The sequence below is a fragment of the Pyrus communis genome, chromosome 6 (assembly GCF_963583255.1).
Source record: "Pyrus communis chromosome 6, drPyrComm1.1, whole genome shotgun sequence".
NCBI classification, from domain to species: domain Eukaryota; kingdom Viridiplantae; phylum Streptophyta; class Magnoliopsida; order Rosales; family Rosaceae; genus Pyrus; species Pyrus communis.
Genome location: NC_084808.1, coordinates 24,777,865 through 24,788,459, shown reverse-complemented (window position 1 = coordinate 24,788,459; position 10,595 = coordinate 24,777,865).

Below are 10,595 nucleotides of genomic sequence, written 5' to 3'. Positions count from 1 at the left end.
TTTCAAAGTATAAACACCATAATTGAATAATAAAGATAATGAACAATCTCGCAGAAGTTTAATGACGTACATTTTCTGTTTGATCAATTATGGATGACCTAACCCCACTATTCGAACCTTGGAACCATACATGAGATTCAAGTCCAGGATTCAGCTCGAGAACCCTAAAACCTATGATTCAACTCGAGAACCCTAAAACCTATGATTCAACTCGAGAACCCTAAAGCCTATGATTCAGCTCAAGAAACTCTGTACGCCGAAGCCACCATATACACATGAAAGTCAAACTCAATCTATCCTCTTAGTCATGTGTAACACAAAATATAGGATTCGATCAACCTTATCTTCTCCAGTCAAATGTAATCCATGGCATTACAAAGTTACAGTCCTATCTAATCAAATTCATTAGACACTTGTGAGTTTTGGGTACCTTTCAACCAGCTTAGAGGCACCAACTTCGCTAAGATAAGCTAAGCTTAGATATAGCTAGACAGGTGGACAAAGAGACTCCTTTGAATCCCTCAACCACTAGATCTCGAAAAGCTACTAGCTTGATCGATCTACCACTACTACTACTGGGTACCCTACTAGACTCAAGTCTCATATGGGTTTGTAATTCATATTATATGAGGTCCCCCACCACATTGCGCCTGTGCATGTGACTTTGTTTTTGGTTTTTATTCCTGACGATCTGCAGCTCGTGTACCTCGATCTCTCTATTTCCATAACGTTGTCTCGATGGAACGTGGTGTGTCTACAGTTGTTCATTACAGTAGGATCATTATTATATCTAACCACACAGTTAGTCCTTATTAATTAACATTGTCTTCGGATCTCTGTATTCAGAGTCCGCGGACTTCGAGATCTGGACAACTCATTTTAAATCTTGTGCCCTCCTCTCCCCCCTTAGCCCATCCTATTGGCCAACCTCACGCAAATTAAGAGTCCAAATCTCTGTCTCCCCTTGAACGCCCAAATCTTTGAGTCTACTGGCTCCAAACTTCGAGTTCCAGATAGAATCTCGGTCCAGTCTTTATGTTATACCAAACCATCACCAATAGCTGCTTAATAAGCAGAGAAATATAATAGAATGTTGTCAGGTCTTATATGTATTTATTCATTTTTACGTGTAAATTACAATCTTGTGTGTGTGTGTGTCTGTAATTAATTCATAAAATCATAAAAGTAAAGTTGGTATGATAATTTAGATACACGAAAAACTTGCTCTCTGTGTATAAGAAGTCAAATGATTTCTATATATTATATTCCCTTGGTTTTCACCTGATCAATTAATTATATTGACTCGATGGAATGTTCGCAACAACTTATCGCGAAATTTCTAAAACAAATATGATGTCAATGATCATAGTTTTAGGTTTAGTGTTGACAACTTCTTTTGTGACCATAATATGGAATCAATAGTGACAACAGATCAGTTGACATGCCACGTGCATGTATATGGAATGCGGGAACCGGATCCTCTCCGAATTCCAATAATCTAAGCTTAAAAATCAAATGATCTGAACTGTTAAAATTTGATCCAACGGCTACAAATAAAGGGCTCCTCTAAAAGTTATAATAACTTTAGTCGTTGAATCAAATTTTAACAGTTCGGATCAAATAATTATTGAACTCAGATTATTGGGATTCAGAGATGATCCGGTTCCGGAATCCAGAATGTAAGTGGCCACCAATTTGACCTCCAAAAAATCATGTCAAAGCTTTAAGCCGTGCATTATGTAGATATATATATATATATATATATATATATATATATATATTTTTTTTTTCCAAGCATTATGTAGATATATGAAATTATTTATAGGGAGTTTTAACGAAAAACTCACGGTACTGTTCATTTTAATGAAAAATCAAATTTTTACACTAAAAAGTCAATCATGGTACTATTCACTTTACCCTTTATTTTGTCCTTATCGAAAACTCAAAGTTTTCAAGTCATTTTCATTAGTTTTCCTTTATTTATATTCATTTTTCATTTCTAAGAAAAATTAGAATATGGTCCTTATTTACTAATGTTTATTGACTGAGACATTATTAGTTTTTAGATTTTAATCGAAGTTCCTGAATGTGTTGATGAATTTACATGCATGTAAGTTACATAATTTTTTTAAAACAAAAATTAGTAATTGATTTAGAGTTTTAATACTCACGCCCTTATTAATCTTCTAATTAAATTTCAACTCCAAATATTTTCAAAATAAAAACATAAATTAGAATAAGTTTGTACCCATTAATTTTTTAATAAAAAGATATAATTTTTTAATCTTAAATGTACATTCATATAACTTTTTTAATTTAATCTTAAATGTATCCATTCTTAAATATATCAATTTATTATATGTAAAATGTATCATTTTTTTAATATTAAAATGTACTCATTTTTTAATATAAAATGTACCCATTTTTTGAAATAAAATCCATTCAATATTTTTCTATCCATTTTTTAGACTTATATGGGTACATTCTATTTTGTTGATTAATTTGAAAATGTATCCATGTCAATTTTAATCATAGAAATTTAATGATCTTAAGCCTAATATATGTTTTCTTTTTTGTGGTTAGTTACATCATCAATGCCAGCTCAGCTATTAGTTTGTTAACAGTTTTGGTACAATAATTTTTTTGTTAATTTTGATGAATGCACCTATGTTTATACATATAATATATTGGAGAGTCTAATTTATCCTTTAGTAATTTTAATCCCACAAATTATGTGTTTTATTTAAAATCTCATTAATATAAACAACTTCAGATTTCAATTTTTAATTAAATATAACAACTCACATAGAAATACATCATTACATTAATGTCAGGGACTTTGATAAAAAACTGAAAGCCAACAAGGTTTCAATCACTGAACATTGACAGCTAGAGACTGCATTAAAAGTCTCCCATTTTTTCTAACTACATTGTAGCAAGTGGTGCATTGCCTCAGTAGATAATAATTTTTTCTAATCTACTGTGTTTTAGGTTTTTTTTTTCTTCTGTATTATAACTTAGAATTGTTATATCTCTTGTAATATATAAAATTTTGTGTTTAAAAAAGCAAATTCTTGTATTGCAAAGAGTAATTTTCACACTCTTTTTAGCTTCTCACACATCCATCTTTATTTCGGCAATCAAAACGAATAAATCAAACGAAATCAACTACCCAAATTAAACATGGATGTGTAAGAGGCTAAAAAGAGGGTGCATATCATCTCTCAATTTCTATTCTTGCTCAACTAAACATGATCAAATTGCCACAACACATATGTCGCCTGCAATATGCTTCATTCAACATCAAATGGCTATCGCAACCAGCTGGAAGGTGACATGACATGCCTACCGGATCCGTTCCTTAGTCGGTTCAGACTAAAAGTCAAGTAATGTCAATGCGATCAAACATCTATTTTCGAACGCTGTATTTGATATAAATCCAGATTATTGCCAGCAAGCATGCTTCTTAATGTTAAATAATAATTGGCTTCTCTCTGCGACAATGCATATGATTTCTTCAATCCCATCCTTTTCTTCAACCCCCGGCCGACTTGTTTGCATTAACTCAACCCACGAGCCACATGTGTGTATATATACAAACAACAACAACAATCAAGTTTTATCTTACGAAGTGAAGTCGGCTGTATGGATTTTAAAACCCCACACATTCATGAAGTGTATATATACATATGTCATCATCATACCTCACATGCTTGTGTTCAATGTCGCTCTTAAGCCCTGGAAAATTTTCCGATCGGCCTGGGGACCGCTAGGGCATACATATATATATACACTAAAATAGCTGGTGTGATAATTCATCTTTTCACCGAGATTTGTTTTTATGCAGTCCATAGGCTAGCTGGAGGGGTGCAATTAAACCCGAACATTTTTGCTAGGGTTGGCCTTGCTAGTTTCATATACACGAGACGTGGTTAGAATTTGTGTATTCTACATTCTGATAGGAGGATCGACGTTTCACATTCCACATCTTCCTACTTCAAAAGGTTAATATCACTTAATCCTCTGTTTTGTTTTAATGTTGCATGGACTAATGCCAAACCAAGTTATTTTGTTTCCCTGAGCATAAACTCTAGACTCCAGTTGTAGTTCCGGTGGAACAACATCAAGTTGATCTGTATACTCCAAGCTCAAATATTTTAGCCTTAATAAGGCCTTCGATTCAAAGGGTGATCACATTGTAATTATATCAGATGACGTGATACATGATATATGTAGCTAGATAATATTCAATAAGATATGTTTATTAATTGATATGCATTTACACATAATAAAGTAGTAAAATGTGGTATAAAATTGTTATGTAATACTATAGCGTTAGGATTTAGGTCACGTTGTGTATCCTACACGCTTCCAGAGAAATTTTAATGATGAACATACACACGACATTTTGTTTTCTTTCATAACTAAACATACTGCATTTTTGTGTCATATTTTAATACCACATGATGAAGCAAGTGGTGTATATATACGATCAAAATCTAATAAGATAATGTACAAATCACTGATCAAATCATGTGATACGAAAATGTGATATGTTGAAACATTATTGTTTGCTATAATTATTCATCGATGATTATGGACATTGGACAAGTTGGCAAAGATCGTGCCCATACTACCTTCTTTCCATTCATACTTATTTCTGATTTCAATCATCGTTTACCTAAATAAGAAAAATATTGTTCATCACATAACACATGTTTTCTAATCTACCATAATATATTTGGAAAGAGAAATGTTAGGAAGACTAAATTAGCAAACCAAATGAAATGTTATCAATACAAAATGATGAACAGATTTATCAACAATTAAGTAATAATTCAATCACCAACTTCCATATCATTTAATTTACAAATTAAGTCTTCCTTGTATTACTCATTTGAAAAAGAAGGTGGATATTTGAAGACAATGAGGAGGAAACATGCCCTATTGGGTCCAACCACGTTACAAAACCCACTTGATAAATTATCCATTCACATTGGTTACGTTTCAATTCAAATTTTCGCCAGCCAACACATTATGGCACAAATTAATTAATTAATTTAGAATAGTGCAATTCATACGCCTATTTTTACCTCTCATAATTTTATTAATTTTTAATTATTAATTTTATTTAATTCTTCGATCCAACTGTCAGAACTTGAAAAAAAGATGTTAAATTAAAAATAGGTTTATAGATAGCACTACCCTCAATTTATTATTCTAAATCTTCACATCCCGTGTATAGCTAAGAACTCTCCTAGAACCTAGTTTGGACAACGAACTAAAGAAAATGCTAAGAATATTATATTTTTGAATCATATTTTGTTAATCATATAATACGACGGTTGATGTTGATTTATATATTGAATAATTAAACAAAAAATTCAACAACCATCACATCATATAATTTAAAAAAACAAAATTTAAATAAATAATCTGTCTAACATTACCTCCAAACTAAATACTAAATTTCTAGTGTGCTGGGTTATGAGCCCCAAGATATGGGTGTTCGAGAAATGGGTGACGTGGAGGATTACATCTGGACACGTGTGGGGATGCCAACCGTCGGGATTCGGGGACGAGTACAAGTTTAGAAATCAAAAGGTTATACGTAGTACCTAGAGTGGTGTGGTGAGAGAGATTCTCAAATTCCCTCGTATCACTAATTACATGCAAGTATGTCTAAATTTCTAGCAGCGTAAGGATTTTTATCACTATATGAGCGTTGTCTAAGAATTTTATGTCCGAGTGAACAAAAGAAATTTTTTCAAGTGTGATCGACATTGGTCTAACTTAATTAGTATTATTAATTTATATGTTATAAGACGACATTGTTGATATACTAACCTAACAAAAATTCTAATCTAGAGTATGGAAAACATCATACGTTCTTCCTTGATAAGTACCAAAAAAATGAAGGGCAAATTTTTTTTCGGAGTTCCAATCACATGATTCACAATTCTCTTAATACTAAATCAATCCATTTTAGTCTTGAGTAGGATAACTAATGCTACATGATGTCAAAATTTTGAGAGACAAACCAACGACTCTTTACTAATTACACTTATATTGTTTCCAACTTAATTACATGTGCAATGAACTAGGCGTGAAATCTTATTACAAAAAACCTTAGTACATCTAAAAATTTAAAAGTTGAATCAAATATTTGTTTCCAACTTTTTTTCTTTAAAAAATGAACTAACTGGTGGTTTCGTCACTACAGTCTATATTTCTGGAGACCAAAAAGATTTACATAGTTTTGTAAATTTTACTAAGTGTGAAATTTCATGACAAACATTCTTGATGCAATTAAAAGTTGAATATAAACCACTATAAAAAAATTTGTATTCTTCCACACGGTATAGTAGTCATATCGAAAACCTAGCTAGAGAGGCTGGCAGACACGTGTATGGGTCTCTTTGGAGGCAAAGTCTAAAGGGGGTCCCCCCATACTGCAAACGACAACAAAATTGTGTTCGTGAGAGAAAATTCGAAGGTGTCCCTCGGCCCACACACGTCCAAAAAAAGGCATGAATTGCTCGGCTCACATGGTCCCGTCGTCCTATTTAGTGTTGCCTTCATTTATAGAGCATAGCCTTCAGCCCTCTCCCATCATTCATCATCTCTCTCAATTCTGGAAGCAGACTTTCAACGAATCATTCTTTCTCTGGGTTTCTTTGGCAATTTTTGTGTTGCCTTTGCCTTTGTACAGGTAACATTATTTGTACTTGCTAGCAAGATTGGAAACTACCATACATTATGAATAATTTTCATGGCCTGAGAGGTTATTCTTCTTCATCTAAGATGAAGACGATGAAGATGAGGAGGCGGAGGCAGGCGGTGGGAGGTCGTGGCGGAGGAGGCATGTCGATGGTGCAAGTGAAGGTGAAGAAGCTACAAATGTTGATTCCAGGAGGGAGAGGGTTGAAGGCGGACCGGCTTTTTCTTCAAACCGCGGATTATATACTCCAGCTGAGGTTGCAACTTAATGTTTTGCAAGCGCTTTCCAAGATTCACAAGCTATGAGATGAGTCTACTTGTGAATTTGTGATGCCATGCATTTCGATCTTAATCGGTTTTATTAAATTATGTATGATGGTAATTAAATTTGTGTTCTTTCTCCTAATCCTTATAACTATATATTAATTTTCCTCCATGCCTGTTATATATATATGTATGGTCTTGATCGAATGCCATTTGGTTCCATATATTGGTTTTTTGAAGTAGCTAGGATATTTTCTAGATAATTATCGAATTTCGTTTCTTCTCTTCTATTGCTGGCCGCAGCTTGTAACATTTCTAGCTAGGGTTTTTCTTTTTAAGATCCTGAGACTTTATTCTAATTACCACGAACTGATGATCCACCTCGCTTCGAATTTAACATAGATTTCCCTGCACGCAATGCTGCAGGTTTGAGGTTTAGGCCAATTCAATCAAAATTTGGAGAGATATATAATTTTCTCATTAAGGGAGGGAGTCTAGCTACCCCAGCTTATTTACTGCGTAATCTCTCGTATGCAACGTACACTAGTGGAAAAATTGGCAAAGCCTGCAGAATTCAACATTTCAATATACACTGTGTTTGTTGCTCAATAGGCATAGATATCATACATGTTAGAATATTCCGATTGTATTGTATCCTGAATAATACGTCTGATACCACCAAAGAGGAACCCACAGATAATCTGCAGCGATTTAATAAGTATAAGCCATAGGTAATCTATGTCTGCGGCGAATAAGGCTGAACTGAATCCGAGTTGAATTCCAGTAGATTGAAACCCCACGATTTTGGAATATTTGTTTTCATCCTTTTCGTAGCTCTCTTTAAAAAATAATATGGGAATCCCAAATCAACTTAATAATTTACATGCTTGGAATGCTTAAATGATACTGCACTATCATTGCTGCTATGAAGAGTTTGAGCAATTTTTTGAGTGGAACTCGATGGGCGTTTTGAGCGCTTGGATAAGTGAAAATTTAGTGTTACATGTAAGATTTTTTTATTTACTAAGATTTGGCTAACCTGGACAAGTTTGAGGTTAAATCACAACAACAACGCAATGAAAAGACAGAGAGATGTTGAGGCTATTTTTTGTTCCCTAGACAACAAGTCACTTAGAAGAGTAAACGAACCCAGCATTATATTTATGAATCTTATGAAAGAAACTTCTAAAGCAGTTGGGAAGTTAGTGTCTCTATTTTGGTTGTAATATCCACCACAATTCCTACATTAATTCCTAACTTGGCTTCCATAAGGTCAATTATTTTTTGGAACATCGGCTGAAATGATTGGAGATCAAATCTCAATTGTTGAACTGATTAAAATCAAATATAGACAACGTATTCATGGATATCAACGAGCTGGTTGTTAAAGATTGATGACATTGCGAACAAATTTTGACGACAGATTGAACTCTAATCATTTTCAGCAAGTAGGATGGGAAAATTGATCATGTGGCCAATTAATTCCCATTATTTTCTATTAACACAACATTCTTAATGAAATTTATAAGGAGGGGCTTCAAGCTTTGGATGCAAGAGGCCAAATATACTGCAACTAACCTAATCTACATCTATTTTTAACTGATCGAAGCAAATTAATTTAAAGTATGTTAGGGTGGAAAATAAAACATTCCTAAAGTGGCCAGCCATGTCTGTAAGGAGCTTTACTTCTACACCATTTGGTGTGTATCTAATCTCTTCATGCAGAATATGTGCTCTACAAAATCTGTGTAACAAAGTAACTCAAGATGAAAAGAAAAAAGTTCCAGTAGGTCGCATAAAGTACTCAGTTTCATGGTTTGTACCAGTTAAACAAGTGCTTGGCAGAAAAGATACAACTGCCAGACCAAAGAACGTGGTATTCCATGGCCTACCATCCGAGCTTCGTCATTAACTTCCAGCAATATATGTACAGAACTGAATTCATTGGTTTTCAGATATATACAAGCAGCTTCATCTTTCAGTTAGACATAAAACGTAGACCAGGCTTGAGCTTTTGTACATGATTCTAATAATTGGCATGAGGTCCACATGGAGAATTTTTTTTTGGCGTGACGGTCGAATCACTATGTGATTTTACTAATGCACGTGTTATAATATGAATGAGTGAATCAACATATGGCTAAAGGGGGATCAAAATCGATCGATTGGAGAGTGGAGATAACACTCAAATAATCACTTTCTAATCAAAGACAATACCAACTCCGTTGATATGCAATCTCTACGCCAATAATAATTGGTGATAATTCTGCAAAAAAAGAGAGTTGTGAACACCAATGCATTGGCGAAAGCCACTAAAAAACTAACCATGGCAATCCCTGAAAACTCCTCCACATACAACAGAACCAAGATTTCCTTTAGACAAACCATCTATATTAAGTTAAAATCCAAGTAAACCAAGGAGGAGACCAAATCACATGAAGAATAGTAGGCGCCTTACGAGGAATAGGTCGGATTCTCAGAGAAGAAATGATACGAGTGTCGAAACCTTGAAAGTAACCAAAAACAAACTCGATGTACGTTTAATAACACAAGTGATTTTCTAATACTACTTAAATCATACTTAAAAACTGTCATTTCATCAATGAAGAGGAATCATTTGCGTCTCTCTATATCTCTCTACATTTACATGTGAGATATCATCAAGCACTCAAATGTATGGGTTTTAATTTTGCGTCTATTTGATTAATTAGTGCGCAGATGCTAATTTCGACAGCACAGAAAATGGAAAATAGGGCAAATATATACATGCAAAAACAATATTAGGTGTCAATTGAAGAAGATGGACCCGGTTGAAATATCAAGAGATCTTTGACTTACAACACCCATTGGCCATTTTATCAAGTGTCTGCAACAGCTGGCTTCTCTGCTTGTTTTATCCCGTCAGTTTTGGAGGTATATATAGGGAGGACAGTGATTGTGATTTAGCCGCCAGGTCCTATAGACTCTTGTTTGATTTCTTCGGAATAATACTTCAGAATTTATTAGTGAGTCCTTACTTTTTTTATTTTGTTCAATAATATTAACGAAATTTTATTTGAATTCATATGCCTTTCTCTTCATCCAACTTAAACTTTAAACGTTAATTATATTTTTTTACTTTATTGTATAATTATCATAAAATACAAGATAAAATTAACAATAAAATTAAAATTTATAATTAAACCCACACCCAATAATTAAACCTTACTGTCATTCCTTATTTATCTCATGTATATTCCGGCTAAAACTCTAATAGTTCTTATAAAGGAAAAACAAGCTTTACGAAAAAGATCAAAAAAGGAAATCTTCCATCAGCGTTGGCCTCTGCTACGTTGGGTCTTCGAAAACCCATTTGGAAATTTGAAACTTTACGAAAAAGATCAAATAAAGATGCATTGAAACAATTGATGAAAAAAAAAAAAAAAACATAAAACTCTATTTCTAGAGAGCAAAATATTCACTAATTAGTACCTAAATATTATCTTTCAGACAGTTTATTTATTGCTTGGTTTTGTACAATAAGCACTGATTTGTTAGATGCATGATTTTGCTCATTTCAAATTGAAAAAGCTATTAATTAGAAAGATACCTAGTTGCGTCTTTCTAGTTGA